Here is a 25,001-nt window from a genome sequence, read left to right as displayed (position 1 = left end):
AATAAATATGTGGTGTTTTCCATCATGAAGTTTGTGGTAAGTGATTGCATAGCCACAGATTCTAATACGGTGATAAACATGGGTTTTGAACTCAGGCAATCATCTCACTTCTGAGCTTGCAATTCTACTCCTATGATATTCAGCCTCTTATAGGATGAAGCTTGGTGTCACATACTATAGATATGCAGCTATTTACTTTGTGGGCTAGAAGTTTATGGGGTCAAGGATGACAATAAGGTGAATTACAAACATAATACCTTATGTGCGTGTTTTTTGGTTTTATTTTGCTTTTTGTCTTTCCTTATTTAGTGGTTAGTGATACCTAGGGAAACTGATGTATAAGAACAGATATAGCTTGGAAACAACAACGTTAATTTTTTGGTACCAGTTCTGTTCTTACTTGTATGACCTAGGGAGATTTCCAGTTGCCCTCTGCCTCAGTTTTCTTTGTGACATTGAGTTATTTTCTTCAGTTTCCAACTTTAAGCTAAACCTATTGATTGTACCACACAATGATGACTACAAAAAAGACTTCTCTCAAATGACAAGCATTTACAAAATATTAGCTTACATGTCTAAAGCCATTTCAAACTCATTTAGTGAGTGTCTACTCAGTGCCAGGTGCTATTTATCTTCACAAACTCCTTAAATATTGATTCCTCTTCTCTCTTTTAATGAGCTGGAACTAAAGCTAAGGAGCTGCACAACTTGCCTCTGTGACCATAAGACAAAAATTCAAAAGTCCTGATTTACTGGGCTGTTAGATAAAATCTGGCTTCTTCTAGATTTTTGAATCCATATTCATGGGCTGCACATCTTCAATATGCTAAGGAACAAAGAAAAATGTCAGATGATTTAAATCACATGTTTTTGTATTCTACCAGATGATGCATTGTCTAACCCAATTATCAGAAAAACATGGCAGTGGGTCTTTGTGTTTATTCTTGACTCTCATTTAAGGAGCTGTGTTTTTGAAAGTACATAGTTTTTAAATTTAATCTCTTCAACCCCACCCCTTATAAATGTACCACAGCATCTACCAAGAATTTAGGAACATTAATTCTCTCTTGTCAGACTTTCTCTCTAAACACACATTGCAAAGAACTGTTAATTTCATTTTCTTTCTGTTTAGTTTCATTTCTTCCTTTTTGGGATTTCTGTTTAAAAGTGCTTTTAGCAGTCTTCAGTCGCATATGGTGCATATGCTTATGGAACAGGCAAGCCAGCTTGAGTAAAACAAGAATAAAATAAAAACCACACAGAACTAAACTCCAAACTTTTGGGAGGTCTTCAATGGTGCTGCTTTTTTTGTGCATGTTCAATTATTCCTGTTTGGAACAAGGAATGGACTCCTTTCAAACACCCAAATATGGTAAGAAAGAAAACATTGTTCTCCAGATCAAAGAGTCAAACTAGACCTATGAGTTCTGAAAGTGTCCTCATCTTATGAGATTTTCTATCTCTTAACAAAGATCTTCAGAGAAACATGAGAATTACCGGATGTGCTTTGCTCAAGGGTGAACCTGACAATTTCTTTTTGACATTATATTATAAAAGACAGACACTAAACATAACAGGCCACAGAGAAAAGAGTAAAGCTCCCAAACCAAATATTTAAATGTTAGCATACTTAAGAAGCTAAGGAAATAAAATGGAATTTTCTGGTGAAATCCCTGTGGCATTGTCTTCCTGCTGAATGTTTTCAAAACACACTGAGCCATCTTTATCCTTAGGGATCACTTTTCTCTAGTTGCTTTATATGTTTACAGTTGTTCAACTACACATTGTATTGTCTATTGTAAGAGAAAATTCATATCATCCCTATGGGTTTGGATCCAGGAGATTTACCAGACTGGTCCAAGATGAGGGTGCAAGATGTGTGAGTGTCTGGATGATATTTCAGGCTGTGTAGGGAGAAGAGAGAAAAAGCATGAAAGAAAAGGGGAGAGAATTTGTGCTCCACTTTTCTAAACTTGCCAACACAGCTTTTGAATATGACATCTCTGCCCTTTGCCTGCTTGAATAAGAATCAATCAGGAAATCAGTCAAAGAATATTGGGTATGCACAGCTGGGAGGAAACACACAGTGACTGGAGCTGGTTCTCTGGAGTTTGTAATCATAATGGTGTGATAAGACAAGAATTTACATAAGTCAGAAGTCACCTATATGAGAGAAGTCACCAAGTTTACCATTACTTTCCAATTAATTGTGAATATGATGGAGGCTTCACAGAGGAGATGGGACATCACCTGTCAGTGAAGGGATTTGTGATTTTAAGAGTGTGAGAGAGTGGGAAGGGCCATGTGGGAACTGAGAACTGTGTAAATAAAAGGGGAAAATATACATATGCAGGATATGGCAGGAAGACAACTTTCAATTGAATTCTGGTTTAACTAGGACAGGGTTAGCAGGATACCTTATGGATTAAAAGTGGTAAAGTAAATGAGAGAAGCAAACTGGGAGAATACTTTCCAAAATAGGCATTCACTTCTTAAAAAATTTTGCTGGGCTTCCCTGGTGGTGCAGTGGTTAAGAATCTGCCTGCCAATGCAGAGGACACGGGTTCAAGCCCTGGTCCGGGAAGATCCCACATGCTGTAGAGCAACTAAGCCCATGCGCCACAACTACTGATCCTGTGCTCTAGAGCCTGTGAGCCACAACTACTGAGCCCACGTGCCACAACTACTGAAGCCCACGTGCCTAGAGCCTGTGCTCTGCAACAAGAGAAGGCATCACAATGAGAAGCCCGCGCACCACAAAGAAGAGTAACCTCCGCTCTCTGCAACTAGAGAAAGCCCACACACAGCAACGAAGACCCAACACAACCAAAAAATAAATAAATAAAATAAATATTAAAAAAAAATTTGCTTATCAAACACACAAAAATAACAATCCCTTCCATTTTGTATTTTCTCTCCTCCCTTTCCTCTCTGTAATACAGGCACAGAATAGGAATATTTCTCCTGTAAGAAGAGCAACAGGGTAGGTGTGTGAACAAACCTCCATTGGTGCTTGACCTCCCATCAAGGAGCCATGGGAAGCACAGAGAGAGGGACCTGCTTGGGTTCCTGCTCTGTCTGTGAGGGGCAGATGCTATTCAGCTCTGGCACCTGTGCCCTGTGAGGAAAAGAAGCCATAAGGGCCAGAGCTTGGTGTTTTCCAGAGGGGCTCATATCTGAGTTTTATTGTAAAAGCTTTCAATATCTTTATTGTTTGTTCAATCCTTTTTTTAGACACTGGGCAAACCAAGCAATGCATATCTCTAAGCAAGAATGCCCTGGTCAACAACAAGAATGCAATTTCTAACATTGAAGAAAAGGGTGCCATAAGACTGTGAAGATAAGAACTTATAGGAAATGAATGAAATTAATCTTCAGGTTTCCGTGTGTGGTTCCAGATCCAGGCTCTTACACAGAGCCTGGATTTGATTCATTCAGTAAATGCTAAATCCATTCTATTTGCATAGCATGTTCTCCAAAGCACTTTCAATTAGAACTGATTTTGTATTTGAGTGAAAGAAGAATGTATTCCAGCAAGCTGACGTTTCCTTCTGTGAAGAGCTGCCTTTCCAAGGGGTTGACAAACACCCATCTTGGCCCTTCAGCAGTTTTCTATGTGCTGAATAGGTTCCAGGAGCATATATCACTTTTATTGCAGTGTGCAATATGTTTGATAATAAACTTTTAAGCTCTGTTTATTGGACTACACATACAAAACCATTACTTTCTTGGCTAACACCAATACCTTATCTAATGGGAAAGATAAAGAGTGGTTTCAGTAAGAAATTTTAAAGACATTTGATACTTGGAAGGAAAGTGTAATCAAATCACCTAGTATTTATTTTCTCCTGTATGCCTGGCATTATAATATTGATTGATACTGCCTTCTATCCATCTCATACATATGCATGTTGTCTCTTTGTGTGTGTGGTGAGCTCTAAATAATTGTTTCTTTAGCGTTAGAGAAACAGATTTTACTGCCTCAGCAGAAAATATCTGATAATTGCAGGAGATTTCAGAAGGACAGAAAGAGGAGAAAAAAAACGGATGCTGCAATATTTGAAGCTGACTGATGATTACTAGATAATTTATGAGCAGTTGGCTTCATTTAAATACAGATCTGACAAATGGGGAGTATATTTTAATGTCAAATGAGAGGTAAAATGTATATAATAATTATTTTCCTATATATATATTTTCATACATCTTTATTGGAGTATGATTGTTTTACAATGTTGTGTTAGTTTCTGCTGTACAACAAAGTGAATCAGCTGTATGTATACATATGTCCCCATATCCCCTCCTTCTTGAGCCTCCCTCCCACCCTCCCTATCCCACCCCTCTACATTGTCACAAAGTACTGAGCTGATCTCCCTGTGCTTTGCAGCAGCTTCCCACTAGCTATCTATTTTACATCTGGTAGTGTATATATGTCAATGCTAGTCTCTCAGTACCTCCCAGCCTCCCCTTCCTCTCCTGTGTCCTCAAGCCCGTTCTCTACATCTGCGTCTTTATTCCTGCCCTGCCAGTAGGTCCATCAGTACCATTTTTATTGATTCCATATGTATGTGTTAGCATACGGTATTTGTTTTTCTCTTTTTGACTTACTTCACTCTGTATGACAGACTTCACTACACCTCACTACAAATAACTCAATTTCATTCCTTTTTATGGCTAAGTAAATACATTGTTTATATTTTTTACCTTTACTACATTATTTGAGATATAAAATAGCACTGTGAAATCTGGTAGGTAAGTGGTGTGTGTATGCTTGTGTGTGTGGGTGGGTGGGTGTGTGTATAGAAAGAGAGGTTCAGGAATTATTACCTTTGTCTTGCAAATGTAATCATTAAGCTGAATTTGAGTGATGTACCCATAGTTTCATAACTAGTTGGTAGCAGAACAGATCCTCCTGGCTGCCTAGCCACAGTGATTTATATCACAGTAATAAATATATTGCCTCTCCAGTGTTCATTATATGTATCTCCCATTGTGTATTTGCCGGTGATTTGAGTGGAATTATCCCATTCTCTTGCTGATCTAAAATAATCTGTAGAAATAGATGCCTGTGTCAAAATGATTGGTTCAAGATGGACACAGAGAACCAAGTTAAGCCTACTGTTTTTGTTTTGAGATTGTGGGGAGAAACAAGTTCTCTTTCATTCACAAAATATAAATGAGAAAATGAGAGAGCATCTGGCCCTGGTAGCTGCTTGCAAACATCTTGAAGCCACACGTGTAGTTAGTCTTGAGAGGAAGCTGACCCCCTACAGGCTGAGAAGAGATTGACACTAAGAACAACAGGCTAAGTATATGTTCAAGCTACTGGATCTAGCCTTGAATGACTTTTTTTTTTTAATATACTCTATAGGTTAAAAAAGTAAATTCCTTTTGTAACTTAAACCAATTTGGTGGTGGTTTCTATTATTCATAATTGAAAGAACCCAAAATGATACACAAAACTGTGTCTACAGAAACCAAACTACACACTCTTTGTCTAGAGAAAAGCTTTAGACTGAGTAAGGGTTATTTACGAGCATCTTGGGTAACATTTCTCAGGCTCTTCCCAAATATTTTTGAAACTTTGATGCAGAGAAAAAAAGCATATACGTATGGAACTTCTGGGGGACTCTAGGCTAAGGAAATGGGTTTGGGTCCCTGTAGCTGATTGTGTGCTACATGGAATTGAAGAGGAAGACATTTTCCTTTCTGTTTCTCATAGCCCAGCACTGCTCTAGCTCCAGGGAGCAGGAGCTTTGTGAGCAATGAGAGGCAACAACCTTGGGGCACAGACACTGGCTTGCTATGGGGGCACCATCCACCAGTAATAAGTTGAGGCTCTTGCAAGTGACTCTGAAAGCATTGTCATCAGCCCAGGGAGGTGGGGGGCTGGCAGCTGAACAGAAAGTATGTTAAAGCTATGGCATGACCTAATATGCATAGCAGACATATTGGTTTGTAAACATTTTGTGTGTGTGTGTGAGTCCTTTGTTAGGGGTTGCCCAGAACTGTGAAGGACTGAGATTTTCCTTTACTTACAAGCTAACAAGTTAGTATGTTGCACTTCTACGAATTGTTGAAGAAGACAAGAAACTCCTGCCTCAAAGACAAAGAAATGTTATCACTTAGAGCACGACAATGAACACGAGCAACAGATAACCTTGACTCCAAGTCCCATAGGGGTGATGCAGAGGGGCCCAAATGGATGCCACACACACAATGGGTTTGCATCACACCTGAGAAATCCTGAGCTTAGGAAACTCAAGTCTTTTATATAGGGCAGTAAATAAATCTGCTCTCTGCTCTGGAGGGAGATACTATCTCTACCTTGTAAGGCTGTTCACTATCCAAACATCCTTGAACATGTAGTTCAAAGCAAAATGGAAGTCAGCGTCTCTTCTCAAAAGATATGCAGAATTTCAAGACACCCGTGGAGCTTTGTCTCCCAACAGAATTTCACAGTATCGCCTGGAATTCTCATATCAAAAAATGAATGTTGAACTATTAGAGTTTTCATATTAGAAAAACGAGTATGAACTCAAAGTATAAGATAAATATCCATGAGTGCATATGGATGTAAATAAATTATTGAATGAATTAGTATGTATGGGAGAAGATGCTTTGTCCTCAATGAGGTGGAACAGAATTCTGTATTCCTTAAGGGTGAAATGAGCACTAACTTTCTTCCAAAGTGTACTGTATGGAATGAGGGTGTAGAAGAATAAATTTACAGTGAAGAAATGTGATAAACACTACCTCAGCCAGGTGATAAAGGCTAACGTCAACACTCATATTGTATTGATAGCAAGTACTCTTAACATAATATGATGAAAATGACACTCTACCTCCAAGGTCTTCCCCCCAACAACTCATGACCCAACTCTTATCATGAGAAAAACAACAGAAAAATTCCAATAGAGGGGCGTCCTACAAAGCATCTAGCCAGTACTCCTCAAAACTTTCAAAGTCATCAAAAACAAGGAAAGTCTAAAAAATTGCTCAAGCCAAGAGGAATATAAATAGACATGACAACTAAATGCAATGTGATATCCTTAATGGGATCTTGGAACAGGAAAAGAAAATTAAGTTAAAATTAAGGAAATCTAAATAAATTATGGACTTCAGTTGATAATAATATACTGTATCAATATGATTTCATTAATTGTAACGAATGTATCATAATAATGGAAGCTGTTAATAAGGGAAACTGGATGTGAGGTATATATGTGTCTACTAACTTCTCAATCTAAATCTGTTATAAAAAAATAAATTTTATTAAAAATATACTGTGCATTCCTATGTCTCAGCAATTCTATTCCTGGGTATAGAAATAATAGAAACACATACATATATGTACTTAATATATGTAAGACAATGTTTATAACATTACTATTCTTAATAGTTCCAAACTAGACATAACTCAAGTCTTTTCATTTTATAATGAATACCTATTCTTGATGCAACAATAGGAAATAAAGTACAACTACACTAACAATGTACAGAGACTTCACAAACCGGGCAAAAGAAACTATTTGTAAAGAAGAATGCATACAATATGATTCTATTTATATAAAATCAAGATAAGTACAAGTAACCTATAGTGTTATAAGGCAGGAGAGTAGACACACTTGGGGGTAAGTACTGGGAGGGGGTATGGAATCTCTTGGGCCTGGAAGGGCTGATCATATTCTTTCTTGATCTGGGTGTTGGTTCCAAGAGTGTCCAGCTTATGAAAATTCATCAGGTTATACTCTCATGATTTGTGCACTTTTTTATATGAATGTGATCCTTCAATGAATTTTCTTCTTAAAAAAAAACTAAATGCCCATCGATAGATGAATGGATGAAGGAGATGTGGTACATATATACAGTGGAATATGACTCAACCATAAAAGGAACAAAATTGGGTCATTTGTAGAGACATGGATGGACCTAGAGTCTGTCATACAGAGTGAAGTGAGTCATAGAGAGACAACAAATGCCATATATTAACGCATATATGTGGAATCTAGAAAAATGGTACAGATGAACTGGTTTGCAAGGCAGAAATAGAGACACAGATGTAGAGAACTAACATATGTACACCAAGGGGGGAAAGCGGGGGCGGGTGGTGGTGGTGGTGGGATTGATTTGGGAGGTTGGGATTGACATATATACACTAATATGTATACAATAGATAACTAATAAGAACCTGCTATATAAAAAATAAAATTAAATTAAATAAAAATAATGTTTGCCTCACACTCACATGTTGTTAAAAATGATTACATCACATACATACTCTGGACTGAGAAGCTTTTAGATGATTGATTAAGTTTCCAAAGACATGTGTCAGACTAAAATTGCACAGATCAAGAAAGAAAAATGAGAAAAGTCACCCTTAGGAATAATATGGGGAATGTCTTATCTTTTAAATTGAAATCCTAAGTTTAGCTTTAATTCCCTGAAATAAGGGATAGGGTATGACAGCAAATAGAGTAAGAGAAAGGGAAGTGACAAATGATTATACTTACTGGGTACAGGGTTGAAAAGGCTTAGGGAGAATGACTGAAGGTATTGCCTTGCTCTCCCAAGGGGATAATGGGATCACAGGAGCACCTCCTCTCATAAATGTCAGAAAGTCCTCTTGTAGCAACAACCAAATGTTGTGTCAGCATCAATCAATCAATCTATGTGTCCTCTTTAGCATACTGGTAATAAATTAACAAGTATCACGATAATATAAAATTTATTGTTAATGGTGCTTATTTGGAGAGTTGATATTAAAAAAATCAACTCTCAAGCCAGATCGCCTGAGTTCAAATCCTGGTTCCACCACTTATCAGCTGTGTGGCCTTGGGCATATCTCAAGAGTCTTTAGTGTAACATCTCTGTGCCTCATTTTTCCCTCTGAAGGATTAGAATGCTATTAATAATATCTTTATAATAGAGTAGTTATGAGGATTAAATGTAAGCTCTCTTTATGTATAGCTATGATCATATATGAAACCCTGCAAGGTAATTCACTAACTCATAGAACAAACACACCAGGAAGTCATGTTTTACCACCATTTTATAACAGAGGGAACTGAGGCTTGGAGTCTTTAAATACCTTGTCACACAGTTTGCAACTGGGTGAAATGGCATTTCATCTTCAAATGTGTGCTCTCCCTCCTCCCCAGCAACTTCCCAGGTCCCCACCGCTCCTCAAAAAATGCTTTAAACAATTAAGACAGTTTCTTTCATTAAAAATAAGATTCAGTCTTTTATAGTTTACATCTCTCTGTAACCACTTAGGTCACTCTTTGAAAACAATTTCCCATTATTTTAAGGAGGTTCTATATGTTAGCTCATCTACTCCCTCATTCAGGTGAATTAAATCTACATTTCTTATCCTCTCCTTTTTGTGTTGATAAAAACTAATGCTCATTATCTACAATAGAAAAGGTTTCTTGTTATGTGTAAAGCAGTTATTAATCTTATAGGAGATAACAACTAAATCTAAAAATTTACCATATTCAAGAACTAATTGAGGGGCCTTGGGCCTTGCAGTCTTATTCTCCATGAATGATCTCTGACTTCTCTATATCTCGTTTTAAAATTCTTCAAAATAATTAGTCACCTTATTATATTTACCTATGGCAAATCTTGAAAGTTCATCAATTATCTATTTATAAAACACTTTCTGACCTTTGGGTGAATTAGTTTTGACAATATGGTGAGTCTTTTCCCATTCGAACATACCTTTGAAACTTTAAGAAGTAGGCTGAAATTTAGATTTTGTTTTCACTTGTTAGTTTTGACAAAAATACCTGTGCCTTTCATTCAAGGAAGAAATAAAAGTTGAAGCTGCAAAATGCTATGATCAAGACCAATTCCTAGATTTCCATAAGTTCAGATTTTTGACTCAAGAGTTTTACAGAAAATTTATCTGTGTACATGAGTTTGCACTGTTATACTTTTATAATAATCACTGAAAGTTTGGTCATTTTTTATTATTTTGCACTTATATAAGTAAAGCCTATAAATTGATATTAATATCAGAATCTTTGTTTGGTTAATGTACTTCAAAGGTGTACTTACTGCTATCATTACCTTCATGGTACAATATGGAACTAATCTTACCTGGGGACTCCTTGTTTCCAAGTGTTTAAACTACTATTGTTATGTACATAAAAAGCCTGGAATGTTTGTAATAAATCCTGAATGTCTCCAGTCAGAAAGGGTGCTTGGTAATGTTACATAAGAAGTAGTTCAGGACCCAGACTATCAAAATCACAGGCTCTCAGCTGAAACCCATGAAGTGCTCTACTTAATAGCACTGGAGAATCAGAAGTAGATCCAATCTTCCAAAAACTGCAAAACAGCTTAGAGTCAGCTCTGACCTTGACTAGGTTAAGGTTATCTGCCCCCATTCCTACTGATGTACAAGGAATAAAATGTACTCTCTCTGGAGAAAGATGGCACCATCTGAAATTCTACAATTTTTCCACATGTAATGTCTGGCATGCAATCAAAGATTATGAGGTATACCATGAAATAAGATCAAGAGAAAAAGAAAATAAACAGATAGTCCAGTTACTGGAGTTATCAGACATGGACTTTAAAATAACTGTTATTAATATATTTAAGACAATGATGACATAATGGATTTTTCTTTTGGGAAAACTGAAATCAGTGAAAAATAATCTAATGGAATTTTTAAACCTAAAAGGCACAGTAATTAAAGTTCAAAATTTAACAGTTAGGTTGAACCATAATCTGCAGAGGTGTTTAGACAGTTGGAAGATGAGCTGGCTGAAAATGTATTACAAGGCATGAAAAGCAAAAATGGTAAGAAATATATAAAAGGATATAAGAGATATGTAGGATTGGTGAAAAAGTGTAATGGATTTGTATTTGCCATTCCAGAAGTGTAGGGGACAAAAAAAGGGGCAAAAACAATAATTGAAAAGAAACAGACAAGACTTTCCCAAACTAAAGAAAAATGTTAACTTATAAATCCAAAGAGCATTTCAAAGCTCAAGCAGGTTAAGTATGAAAGTGATTATGTCTAAACTCGCTAAAGAATATTGCTGATTTCCAGTGTCAAAGAGAATATTACAAGCAGTTGAGGGCAGGGAGTGGGAGAGAGGGAGCAGAGATGCATTGCTTCAAATCAGCAGCAATATGACATCTGACATTTAAATAGAACAATGAAATCCAGAAGACAGTTGAATTATTATTATCATCATTATTATTAATCTTTAAGATAATAAAATAACTTTAAAGTGGTGACAAAATAAAGACATGTTTAGACATACAAAAAGTGAATGAATTTGTCACCTGTAGACCCACACTAAAGCAGATACTAAAATAATTATTTTTTCAGGAAGAAGGAAAATAATCTCAGAAAAAAAGAAATGTAGGAAAAAATAAAAAATAAAGATAAGGGTAAATATGGGGTCATATATAAACAAATAGACTATATAATATAACAACAGCAGCAGCAATAATAACACTGATCATAATTACAACAATAATTATTAGGTGGTGAAGGAGGATGTCTTATGAGCAATAATAATTTTAAAAAGGCAAGATAATTGGTAAATGTCCTAAGTCATAAAAGAAGGAAAGAAAATTTTCACTGTTTACAAATTGCATCATTGTTTATGAGGAAAATTCAAAATAATCTAGAAATTAGGTATTAGACTAAGTCAAGTGTAGTAAGTTTTTTGTATATATACATATAGAAAAATAAATTGTATTCTGTATAACAGGAGTTAAAAATTAGAATTAGATTATATTTAAAAATATATTATTTATAACAGCAGAAAAATAGAATACCTATGAATCAGTTGAATAAGAAAATGTACAAAACTTTTACACATGAAGAAAACACTTACTGAGAAAAAATTAAGGAAAACCTAAATAAATGAAGTGTTTACCATTTTCAAAGTTTGGGTGACTCAGTATTGTAAAGATATTAATTCTTTAGCAATTGATCTATGGATTCAATGCAATAACAATAAAAATGTTAGCAGGTCTTGAATTTGTGCATATATGCATCTATGTATGTGTGTGGAAATTGCCAAGCTGGTATAAAAGTATATATATGGAAATATAAAAGGCCAAAATAATTATCTTTAAGATAATCTTAAAGAATAACAAAGTTGGGCACAAATATGGAATCTAAAAAATCCTAAACTGATGAATTTAGTGTCAGGGCAGGAATAAAGACTCAGATGTAGAGAATGGACTTGAGGACATGGGAGGGGGAGAAGGGGAAGCTGGGATGAAGTGAGAGAGTAGCATTGACATATATACACTACCAAATGTCACACGGATGGCTAGTGGGAAGCTGCTGCATAGCACAGGGAGATAAGCTCAATGCTCTGTGATGACCTAGAGGGGTGGGGAAGGGAGGGTGGGAGGGAGGCTCAAGAGGGAGAGGATATGGGGATATATGTATACATATAGCTGATTCACTTTGTTGTACAGCAGAAACTAACACAACATTGTAAAGCAATTTTACTCCAATAATATAAAAAAATAAATAAAATTACACACACAAAAAAGTACTTTAGAGGGACTTCCCTGGCTGTCCAGTGGTTAAGACTCTGCATTCCCACTGCGGGGGAACTAAGATCTCGCCTGCCAAAATAAAAGAGCTTTCGAACCTCTTAAAAAAAAAAAAATAACAAAGTTGGAAGATGTAATATCAGATATCAAGACTTACTATAAAGCCACAGAAATTAAGAACATGTGGTACTGGAGCAAGGATATATAGATCAGTGGAAAAAGAAATTCAGACACAGATGCATATGTATATAATCACCTGATTTATAACAAACAGAAGTGCTGTTTTATAACCTGTGATTTATAACCTGATTTATAACTACACAGAAGTGTTGAATGGAAGAGATTTTTTTTTTTAAGTAGATAGAGAGCTAAGTCAATTGGAAAACTGGAAGTCCATATGGGAAAAAAAAGTGAATCTTGGCCCCTAATTTTTATTAAAAGAAGAAAATCTTTAACTGCTACTTTAGTCTCAAGAATAAGACACAAGAGAACATCTCCGTGACTTTGGGTAGTCAAGCATTTCTTAAACAGGACATTAAAAAAGGCCAACTATAATGAAATAAATGATAAAAATGGACTGCATTGAAACGAAGAACTCCTGTTTATCAAAGACATTATTAGAATAAAAAAAAATCAGGCTATAGAGTGGGTGGAGATGTCTATTATGCATGTATCCTACAAGAGCTTATACCTAAAATATATAAAAATTTCTCTCCATTAATAACAAAAAAAAATAGCTTCCAAAAGGAAAAAAACAAAACAAAACAAAACAAAAAACAAGCAAAAGACCTGAAAAAACACTTTACAAAGGGGATATTTAAATTCCAATAGGCATATGAAAAAAATTCAATATTATTATTGTCAAAGGAAAGCAAATTAAAACCACAATGAAATAGCACGACAAAACCCACAGAATGGCTTAAATGAGAAGAGACTGACCAAACTAAGTGCTCACAGAATGTGGGCAACAGGAACTCTCATACACTCTTGTTGGGCATGTCATTTCATAAAATCATTTTGGAAAATTATTTGGCAAAACCTACCAAAGCTAAAAAGGCACATATTCTCTTATCTACTAATTCTTCTCCTAGTTATATACTCAGCAAAACTGGGGGCATATGATTAACTAAAGTCATGCATAAGAAGGTTCCTAGTGACATTATTTGTAATTGCCTCAAACTGAAAGCCACTCAAAATGACAACCACAGTCACATTGATGTATTCCTACGATGGGCTACTATGTAACAGTGAGAGTGAACAAACTATTGCTACACAAAAGAACATGGATGGATCTCACAAATATTGAGCAAAGGAAATCATACACAAAAGATGACATAACTGTATTATTCTATTTGTATAAAGCTCAAAATAGGCAAAACTAACCTATGGAATTAGAAGTGAGGATAGTGGTTACCCCTGGGGTGTAGTGAATGGGAGGAGACTCCAAGGGAGCTTCTAGCATGCAGATAATGTTTTCTTTTTTGACCTGGGTGGTGGTTACATGGTATGTTAATTTGGTGATACTATGATTTGAGAGATTTTCTGTTTGTATGTTAAATTTAAACCAAAAAATGTTTTAAAATGTATCTAATTATCTACAATTAATCCTTTGCAATATACTTTATATTCCTGCCAAGGCATTCAGTAATCAGGGAGGAAAAAGTGTGTTTCTTGAGACCAAATAATAACAGACAAGTATAGGAATGAGGTCTTGGTGAATGAATCCATTTGAGGCCGTGGACAGTGCTAATTGCTCCTTGGAGCCTTGGAGAGCATAAAGGTTATGGAAAAGGCTGCAATTAACGTGGCAGGAGTTCCACCGGTGTAAGCATAGACCCCAGCTAGGAGGGCTTAGAGATAGCCCTTTAACTCTCTTCCAGATACCAGTTTCCCTTGACATTTACAGGAAGTGGAGGAGGGAGGGAAAGGGGCACATTTTCTTTGCTAAGGAGAACATCTCTGTGGGAATCTCAACACAGGGGCTTTCATGCCCTTGATTGCTGACGATAAATGTGCTTTTCCTTACATGCATGCTTTGCTACCCTCAAGTGCGCCCCGAGCACTTTTATGAGTAACAGACTAAGACAGATAGAAGGCTGGGGGTCACTTACTTCATTTGCCATAGATGAGCTGATCTTGATTGGGAACATGGCAGTAAGTTAATGGATGTGAGGAAACAAAAATGCTATTACCACTGTTGAAACGTGTCCTGACACATGGTTAACACTCCCATTCTTGTGCCCAGTGACAGAGGAGAATATTTCTTGCTCCAGATCTGAGAGGAAACTGGCCCATATTTTTCTAAAATATGGTAGGTAGGCTCAAATTTGGATGAATTATTCTCTATATTTATTACGTTACCTTGTTTTCTCATCCTCACATATAAATCTAGTCTTTTTCTTCTTTGAGGAAAAGAGGCATGGTGAATTAGGATAAGCGAATAGATTAAAAAGAAAACAAAACAAACAACAAGGATTCCACCCCTTACTAACTCTCTACTCTGGACCTTAGTTTCATCTACAAAATGGCAGTAATAATTATATAGCAATGAACTCATAACATTGGTGAGCACAAGTGAGATAGTAAACAGGAAAACATCTTTAAACTGTAAACAACTATTAAAACATTGGTAATTAATAGCATATAAAACCAGACTTCTTAATGTATACCCTTTTAAGTTCTCAGAGTTCATTTTGCCTGTATCCTAGATATCTGTACAATGGTCCTATTCTCCAAGGAAAAAAATCCCAATAAATTTCCGGTATTACTTGAGGGCACTATTTCTTGAATTTCTCACAGCATTTTTCATGGTGTGTAGTATATAAGCAATGCTCAGTAGATACTTAGGTGTCAATATTTTTTGAGTGGAACTCTAAATCAAACTTTAACACATCCTCTCCATTAGACAGCAGTTAGTTGGGCTGTGTTGTTGAAACATTGTTGTTGAAATTAAATATCTACTTTGGAAGAAAGTGCTATGAGAAATTGGCTTCATGAAAACATTTTACCTCTCTGTAGGGTTTAATTCATTAGTTGAGCTAAGGATATTCACTATAGTTCTCTTAAGTTCCTGTGTTCCACATAATAGAACCAAAATTTTCTTTTTTGAAGAAGGTTATTGCGTGATTATAGGTAATAATTTTTGTACTCAACTATTACAGGAAATTCGATGGATTTAAAAATTGCAGTAGTATTGTTTGATTGTGCAATTAGATGATTGTGGCAAATGTATCTACATTCTCACTACTTTCCTGTGTTGCTCTACATAAATATTGAAGATACCCTTCCCCATTCTTATCACATTGAAGGACAAACCCTTGCTAGCTAGCTACAGAGAAAAATCTGAAGCCCAGGGACAGAGAAGTTCTATGAAGTTGGAAAAAGTTTTAAAAAATAATCATTTCCAGACTTTCTAGCCCAGTAAACTCATCAATCCAGACTTGAGAATTCTGTTCTGAGAAGTTAAATGACACCTGACATTTGGTTACAGTTAAAAGCTATCCAAGTCATAAGACCATCACTCAACTTTTTTTTTTTTTAACTAATGATATATGATGTCTACTGATTATACTGGATAGTCTCCATTTGCCCCTAAGATTCACTCTCTGCCCTTCTCCATCCTGTGTTCCTGGAAGCTGACCTTAATGGACTTCCTCAACTGGATTCCCTTTTAGCTTGCAGTTGGGAATAGTCAATGGAAAGCATTGGCAGGAAATTGGAAAGTGCAAAGAGAGTAAGTAGTAAAGTTAGAAATATTTTCCCAAACTCATTACCTATTGGGTCACAGTTTGGCATTAACTGTGTTTCTCAACAATGCCCAGAGCATCTACTAAGCACCTACCTAGAGAAGCATCCTTCTCCTTCTAGGTTCTGATGATCATTCCCTCCCCTTGCCCTTCAAATCCAGGAGTGGAAATTGTTCCCATTTCTTGTTAGCCCTGGAATACTATGCAAGCATTGGTAATGAATCTTTTCATTATATTTTCTCAATTAGAGCAGATGAATGTACCATCTCATTACCATTGGGACTCATCAGTGTGATACACCAGGCATGATGGGAGGTCAAGAATACATAAGAAGAATGAGACTCAAGAGACAGACCTAGGTCACTTGTTACTCAAATATAAAATATCAATGAATAGTGCTATATTATTATATATATTATAATTACCCAAGACTGAAATTCCTTAGCTTTTTCTTGGTGCTTAATATTAAACGTATTAAGAAAGAGCCTACATAATCCAACATGGGAAGTATATGGCTAGAAATTTCACAATCTGCTTTATTGAAAACTTGTATTAAACAGTAATTGCTGTATTTGTTCCCAGTGTGTTTAGGTTTGGGGAGATCAAGAAAATGTTCCTAATATTTCTGTTTACACATTTTTTTGCTCTTTTTATCATCACACATAGACAAACCCATATACCCTTGCATACATATATAGTTTGAAGAGTATGGTATTAAGCCCATTAAAACCATAATTTAAAATATTTTTAAGAATTTTAACTATCCAGATAACTTTAAAAAATTGCTAAATAAAGCATAGATGCATTCACTTATATTATAGTAGAACCATAAATTAGTAATATGGTAAGAAATGCATATAATTTGTTATATTACTGGGAGATTGATGGAGGGAAGATAAGAATGGTGGATGGCACAGTATCAGAATTGAAAAGCAGATTTTGTTTAGGACATGAAAGCCTTTATATACTTTGCTGAAGAGTTTGAACTCTAACACTAGACTCTGATAGCTGAGTGCCTCTCTTTGTCCTACTATTGAATAACCAAGTGACCTTGGGCACTCCCCATAACCTCTCAGATTGTCAATTTCCTTATAAGTAAAATGGGTTTAATAACAACACTTCGAACTTTGAGTTAAATCAATAGAATTTCTTAGCTCAGAGTCCATCACATAGTTAAGTATGTGATAAATGTTAGCTGTACATGTATTGATGCATATTAATTACAGACAGCTATATCTGTTGACAGAGAGAGAAAATGGGGACTGATTAAGAGACAGAAACAGAAGCAAAATGAGTACACTGAAGTGTTTCCAATCAATATCTTCTCCAGTGTGTAATGGACAAGTTTAGACAGATGCTCCAAGAAGTACTGTTTCAGGATCAAATACATCTAGGAGTCATTGCGTTTTTTATCTCCTTTCTGGATATACCTATTTGCATTTGAGAAGTTTTGCAAAATCTTTCCAAATATCTCCCTGTCTTTCCCAATCTTGCTAAATGTGAATCTCATGCAATGTCAATTATGTGCTATAGAACTTTTGTAAAGCATACTGGGAAATGCTAGTCCCTTACTTACCATCACTTGACTGGGATAAGGTGCTAGTAGCAGGAAAAGAAAGATAAGTTATAGTCTTTTCATACGGATTGGACACACAGAAATTTTACAAGCAGAAGGATCATCCCAAGGCAGTTAGCATTACGTCAGTGTTAACTTTTCTTTGACTTGAACAGAAATGGCAGTTTAAAAAAAAAGTAAGAACTAAAGAAGATTTTATAAACAATGGCATGTGTCCGATATGGTGGGAAATAATAGTGTCAGCACATTCCAAGTGGGTAATTGGTTGTCATTGTGCATATTCCCAGCAAATTGGGCCCTTTGCTCCTAATTTAAACACCCATTTTTGCCTAATTATATTGTGTATTTACATTTCACATTATCTTTGTTAACACGTGGAAATTCAGCTGGTGACCTAGCAGGAAGTCCCTTGAAGTCATAACTCTTAATTACCCTCCCTGGAGCCAGAGTAGTTTGAATTGAGAGGTAGTCAGAATGGGTTATAGGAAGGACGCTAGGAAAAACACACAGATGTACAAGCCCTGGTGTTTTGATCTGTAAGCCTGTGCCCAGTGTTTTGAAGTGGTCAGTAGCACAGGCTTTAGACTCAGAGCTGGATTCAAATATGAGCTTTACTATTAACTAGCTTGTAAAACGTGGACAAGTTACTGGTTCTTTTTGTGCCTTAGTTTGCTCAGTATTAAAATGGAAAAATAATAATACCTAAATCCATAAGACTTGAGGGAAGAGAAAATGGGGAAATATGTGTAAAGCACTTCACATAGACTCTGAAATATAGGATGCACTCACTAAAGAGTGACTTTATTTCATAATTTTATTATTGTTATTATCTTTTCTCTTGTGCATAGTAAGAAGTGATTAAGTATTTGTTGCCACCAAATTATGAGTGTATATAACAAACAGTAGTATTTGTTAATAATAAGCAAATCATTTTAAATTTCTCTCCTTCTCTGAATGATTTGTTAATTTGAGGTTTTCTATCAGTTAAAAACATCAATGCATCAGCTTTTTGTTTCACATTTAATGTTAAAATACGACATTTCTTTTTGGTGTGCTAATTGCATTTTAAAAAACATTTGTGCAATGTTTCAAAGTGTTCAATAAATAATATTAAATAAACCACTGAAATGAAAACCAGCATTTCATCAGAAATACAATCAAGCATTTCATAATTATTGGAAATGGGAAAAAAAAAACCTTCAGCAATGATGTAAAAGCACACGAAGATACTTAATGAATCAAAAGAGCTAAGGATGAGAAATGTGTATGTTTTATGATGGAATTCAAATGGTGTAAATGTGGACAATTACTAAATTTTTATATTCTATCTCATGTAATAGAAAGACTGGTCACGGCACAAAAAATTATTCCCTATGCTTCCTTTAATACAAATGTCATAATAATAGTCACTATTTATTGATTCTGTTCCATTGGCCAGGAATTGTGCTAATGATTATATACATTATGCCATAGAAACTCTATAGAGTAAGTACCATTATTTCTAATTTGCAGCTGAGGAAGATGGAAAACAAAAGTGGAAATTGCCTCAACCCAGCATTCCTTTCCTTAACTTTTCTCCTAGTAAAAGAAGAGGTGTTACTAGACACAGGAGCATTTGGGGATTTAGGTGGAGCTAGTTATAACCCTCCGTGTCTCCCGAATTTTTTTACGAAAGGGTATTTGAACCAATTAGATCAGAGTCATTCCCATAGATTTCTCTGGCTTGAGTTAATGAGGAATTGAGGAATAGTTTTTTCCCTGCATTTCTGGTTGGGAATTTTATGTTTGTATGTCTGAAGTGATTCATGGAATATTCTACATGGAAAATACCTGTCTGAATTAAAAGAGAGGGAGTTCGGTGCAAAGAAAGTAAAAGAGGGAAATGGACAGTGTGAAGCCCTTGGATCAAGTCATCTCTCCATTCTGGTTCACTTTTGCCTTTTTGTATACTTGTCAGGTCTCCCAACATTTTTATGCTTTTTTTTTAAGCTAATTACACTTGCGTTTCTGCAACTTTCAATTAGAAGAATTCCTCCTAGTTAAGTCAGAGGTTAAACATATTATCCAAAATTACATGGCTGGTTAGTTGTACAGGCAGGAGTCAAACCAAGGCCAGTCAAACGTCCACCCCTTGACCACTAGAAACTCTATCACAGTTTGACAAATAACCTTCAGCAATCCCCATGAGCAAGATGAATATCGTGTAAGGATCACTGGACATTTTCCTAATGTTCTAACTTACACACTAACGAGTGGACAAAAAAATTAAGCTAAACTAAATAACAGTATCCACTTTCATATTAAGGCCTTTTAAAACAAATAGATTTTTATAGCAAATTATTGAATAAAGAGCCTGGTCAAGCACCTTTTCCTAAGCACATCACCAGTTGTGATGATAAAACAGAGATATCGTGCTCACACAGCTCTAAATTCTGTTTTTAGAAATGATAGTCCTAGACTGGTGGCATGTATGAACATTTGAATGAACAGGAGCTGAACAGAGGACAGAGGGCAAAGGAAAACAGAAAAACAGCTGCAGTTTGTCTGAGCCATTGAAAGTAATGCACCAACCATTCAACGAAGAAGGTAATGATGCTGATGCACTAATGAAAGACTATAGCCCATAATATGTTGACTTTGTGAGGAACCTCTTTTCTAGATCAGAACTGATAAACTGTGTTGATGTGTGGATGTAGAAGTTTTCCTGATATTTTAGCTTTGGGTGTTATGTCTATTACTAAGTCTAGTTCACATCAACAATGGGTCCCAGTCCTGACCTGCAAGAACCTCAAATGGATGTCCTTTGGTGAGTAAAACCATCATGTTTGCTTAGGTTGACAAAAGCACAAGCTGTCTGTGGTGGTTGGAGTTGACTTTATCCCCATGGGGCAGACGTTATGATTCCCCACACTATCCTAGAAAGTCCACGGCTGCCAAAATATTTCATGGGGCGCTCTTAAACATCACCCAACATGAGCTAATATTTCATTTTAACTGCAGGTCTGGGAAACACAAATGGAGATGTTGGGTTGGAAATATATGAGGTGCACTGGACAGGGAGTGTTTTGATTTTGAATGCAGAGGACCTCAAGAAAATATGTACTCCTCTGAAACTGTTTCCGTATGTTTCCTGATCCACAGCTCTCACTACATGAGACACAGTGTTATCTTGATTAATGCCTTTGTCGTAAATACATGATGAATGGGACTTTAGGTCGTTTCTGGCCCTTTCTCACTGTAACAAGATCAAAGTAAATATATTTCATTCTGCTATGAATGTATTTTTTTCGTGTTGTGTAATACAAAAAGATGATCCACTCGTATAGCAGCTCTATTTTATACATGCCTAGAAAGAAAGAAAAAAAATTGTCTAAAATTAAAGTATCTTCTGTAAGAGATAAAACTAGTATTTTTTTCGCTGTATATGAAAAGGTTACCAAGGTTACTCTTCCTTTCTATCATTCACTGATGCCAAATTTTGGGAAACAAAAAAGAAAGGTGACATTTACCAGTCACGTTAAACAGAATTTATTTAAATCTCACATTCTTGGGTTAATTGATAAATTTTCATTCTGTATTTAATTATGATAAAAATGTCCCATATTTTTCTATTGAAAGTAGTCTTTCGGTGAGCTTCTTATGTACCTTTTTACCTATGGAGTAAATTCTAAACAATGGAGATTATAAGTCAAAGGGAATGTATATTTTAATGTTTTAAATATACTTACTTTGAACTAACTCATGAAAAATTTTCCCAATTTGTATGTTTACCTGCATACTTTCAAAAACTTGGCTTTTTTAAAAGTGTACATTTTGAAAATGTTATATGTTTTTATACTGTGAGAAAAGGTTGAGCATGTTTATATTCATTTTGGAAAATTTCTATTTCTTTTTCCATATATTTTTCTAACTCTATGTCTTCTTGCATATTTTTTCTTGGATTTTTCATTTTTACTGATTTGAAAGATATTTTTATATTTTAAAAAGTACATGTACTTTTATGCCTCAATTGCAACCTCATCAGTTGACTAGTTAATAACTAATTTTGTCAATTGCCCTTTGGTGTTTTGAAAGGAATTTTTTTATTAACACAAAAAACCCATACATATTTATACAATTTAATCACTTACATTCTTTTAGGCATTTAGGCATTTGTTCTTGCTTAGAAAGGCTTACCCTAATCAATTACTATTAAAGAAAAAATGATCTATTCTTTCCTATTTATAGCTTCATTTTTACATGCAAATTTTTGATTCATGGAAAATTGCTGCCTAAGACAGGCAGAATAGGAAGCAATTTTAAGTTCTTTTTTTTTTCCCAAATGGATAGCCTATTTTCCCAACACCATTATTTTGTTCTTCAGAGAATCAAGGTGTAAAAATGAGAAAATTTTCTTAGATAAACTAAGCTTCAGTTATCTTATAAATAGAATTATTGTGATGCATCTTCACTGGGTAACACTAACTATCTAAGAAAATATTCAATGTGAAAACAGTCAATAACCACACAATTTTTAAGCTTTGTTAAATTTGAATCTACATTTTCATCCTGTCAAGACTTTTGTGTTAAGTGTAACAAATTAATTTCCTCAGATGGAAATTTGTTTCAGTAAAAGCTATACTTGACGTAAGGCAAAAAACTTTCGTACACAATTTTTTACTGGTATCTAGGCCAAGATGATTTCCTATGCGACACTTTTTGACATACTGATAACAGTTGTGATGAAAATAATGCGATGCTCCTATTGGCCCATCATGTGTCAGGCATGGCCTTTAACTTCATTCTCATATAATGGGAAAGAAGTTTCTTTGAGTCATTCTCCCTTGTGACCCACACCTTGCAATTCAAAGCCAGAAAACGGTAGCTGTTCATGGTATTTTAGTTGACTGAACTTACATGGCTGGATTTGGCAATTCAGTTCCTCAACATAAAAAAGAAAATTGCTAAATATTCTCAACTGTGATTTAGTCCAATATCCTTGGATACCAGGTCTTGATTTCATTCTAATTACACTCTAATTAACAATAATTAGCCAGCAATAGACCTTTGTGATTCTGTTCATCTAGGTATGTATGTTAGCATATCTAGGTTTTAAAATGTGAAAATGCAGCACATTTAGTGACATTCACAATCCATACATGCACCAGGTGCTGACTGCCAGAAAGGACATATTTTTTTCAATGTCCTAGAGGAGTCAGGGAGAGAAATTCTTCAGAACTGAACAGGCAGGCAGCCTGTAGGGACACAAGTTACCTGTAATGGGTGTTGCGCCAGTGCACAGCATCGAAGAGCATAAATGAAATGTGATGGAAATAGGAAAGAGAGAGACTCCATTTCCATAGGGACATATAAAATACAGTGAAATAGTCTAACAACGGTTATATAACTTTTTGTCAAAACCCATTTTTAAAGTGAAAGATTAGAGTTGAATTTTGTTTAAAGAAATGGTTATGTTCCTTATCATTTTTTGACATGCATGACAGATTAAAAGCTAAACACCTCTAATAGTAAATATGAAACCATAACTTTAGGGTAATAAACTAAGCATGCTATCAAACATAAGAAACCTTACTCTGGTCTGGCAGCATGACACTGGAATAAGGGTGTTATGAGCTGAATTACGTCCCCCAAAATACATATGTTGAAGTCTTATACCTCAGATTGTGACTGATTTTGGAGGCAGGGCCTTTAAAGAGGTAATAAAAGTAAAATGAAGTCATTTGGGTGGGCCCTAATCTAATATGGACTGTCTTTATAAGAAGAGGTAATTGAGACACAGACACGAACAGGGGAAAGACCCAGTGAAGACATGGAAAGAGAACCATCTACAAAACAAGGAGAGAGCCCTCACTCAGAAGAAAACAAGGTTGCTGGCACCTTAGTCTCAGTCTTGGCATCTTGTCATGGCAGCCCTAGCAAACTAATACAATGGGATCCTTACGTAATTCTTTTCAAAACCTTTATTTTTGCAATCAGGTTAATATGTTCTAATAGTTTTGTATGTGGTCTTATTGCTTCTTATGAGAATTCTATGATTTATATATTGTTAGTTTGAATTTAGGATGGAAATGAGAAAAATGAGGTTGAGTTTAAGTAATTTGCCATGTTCACAGCTCATATGTCACTAAGCCAAAGATTGAAACTAGATGTGTTTCTCACTCCAAAACATTCCTTTAATTGCTATGCTATAGTCACACGGACCTATCTTTGTCAAAAGATTGCCTATGATCTGTTCAAATGGTAAAATAACTGTCAAAGTTTTGACTAAAAACAAGATAATATTGTTTCTCTTAATTGAAATATGCCTACTGTGATATTTAGAATCCGATAGATTGACGATAAACTAGGAAAGAAGAACACAAGTGTAGGACTGGAGACTTCTTAAGGAAAACAGCTCTGGTTAGTAAATTAATAACATAATTCACTTAATTTTCTTTATTGAGCGCCTGTTCCAGGCACTGGATTAAGAGCTGAATATAGGCATAGTACTGAATTCATAGAGTTTAGAGCTCGATAGTAGAAAAGAGACAAATTAAAATATCAACTACAAAATTACCAAAGCTATGAGTGCACAGAATGTGGGAACTTAAATATGGCTTACAACTCAGATGCTGAGAATGGATGTCTATGCAAAAGAAAGAGAACCTCAGTAAAATGAAAGGAAGAATGATAAGAAAGATGGATTTGTTGAGATAAATAAGAGGAAAACTGAGTAGAATTTCAGGTTGTACCCCATTTTTCAGCAGGCTTTGAATCTTCACAAAAGAAATGATGTAATATGTTCTCAGTTATAGGGATCTTTGCTACTAATGTCAGGTATAATACTTTTTTTTTTTTAAGTTAAAATAATGTGTAAGGATTCCTGGGCCTTAACCAAGTACTATGCCTATGTTTTAGGCTTCTTTTATAAACCTAGTTTTCTGTAGCTATGATCCTTGATCATATGTTGTATTAGTTTTCTAGGACTGCAGTAACAAATTACCATGAATGGGGTGGCTTAAAACAACAGAAATTTATTCTCTCACTGTTCTAGAGGCTAGAAGTCTGAGATCAAGGTTTTGGTAGGATTTGTTCCTACTGGAGGCTGAGGGAGAATTATGTTCCAATCTTCTCTCCTAGCTTCCGGTGGCTGTGGGCCA

This window comes from Balaenoptera musculus, chromosome 2, assembly GCF_009873245.2.
Source record: "Balaenoptera musculus isolate JJ_BM4_2016_0621 chromosome 2, mBalMus1.pri.v3, whole genome shotgun sequence".
NCBI classification, from domain to species: domain Eukaryota; kingdom Metazoa; phylum Chordata; class Mammalia; order Artiodactyla; family Balaenopteridae; genus Balaenoptera; species Balaenoptera musculus.
Note: the sequence above shows the minus strand (reverse complement) of the source record.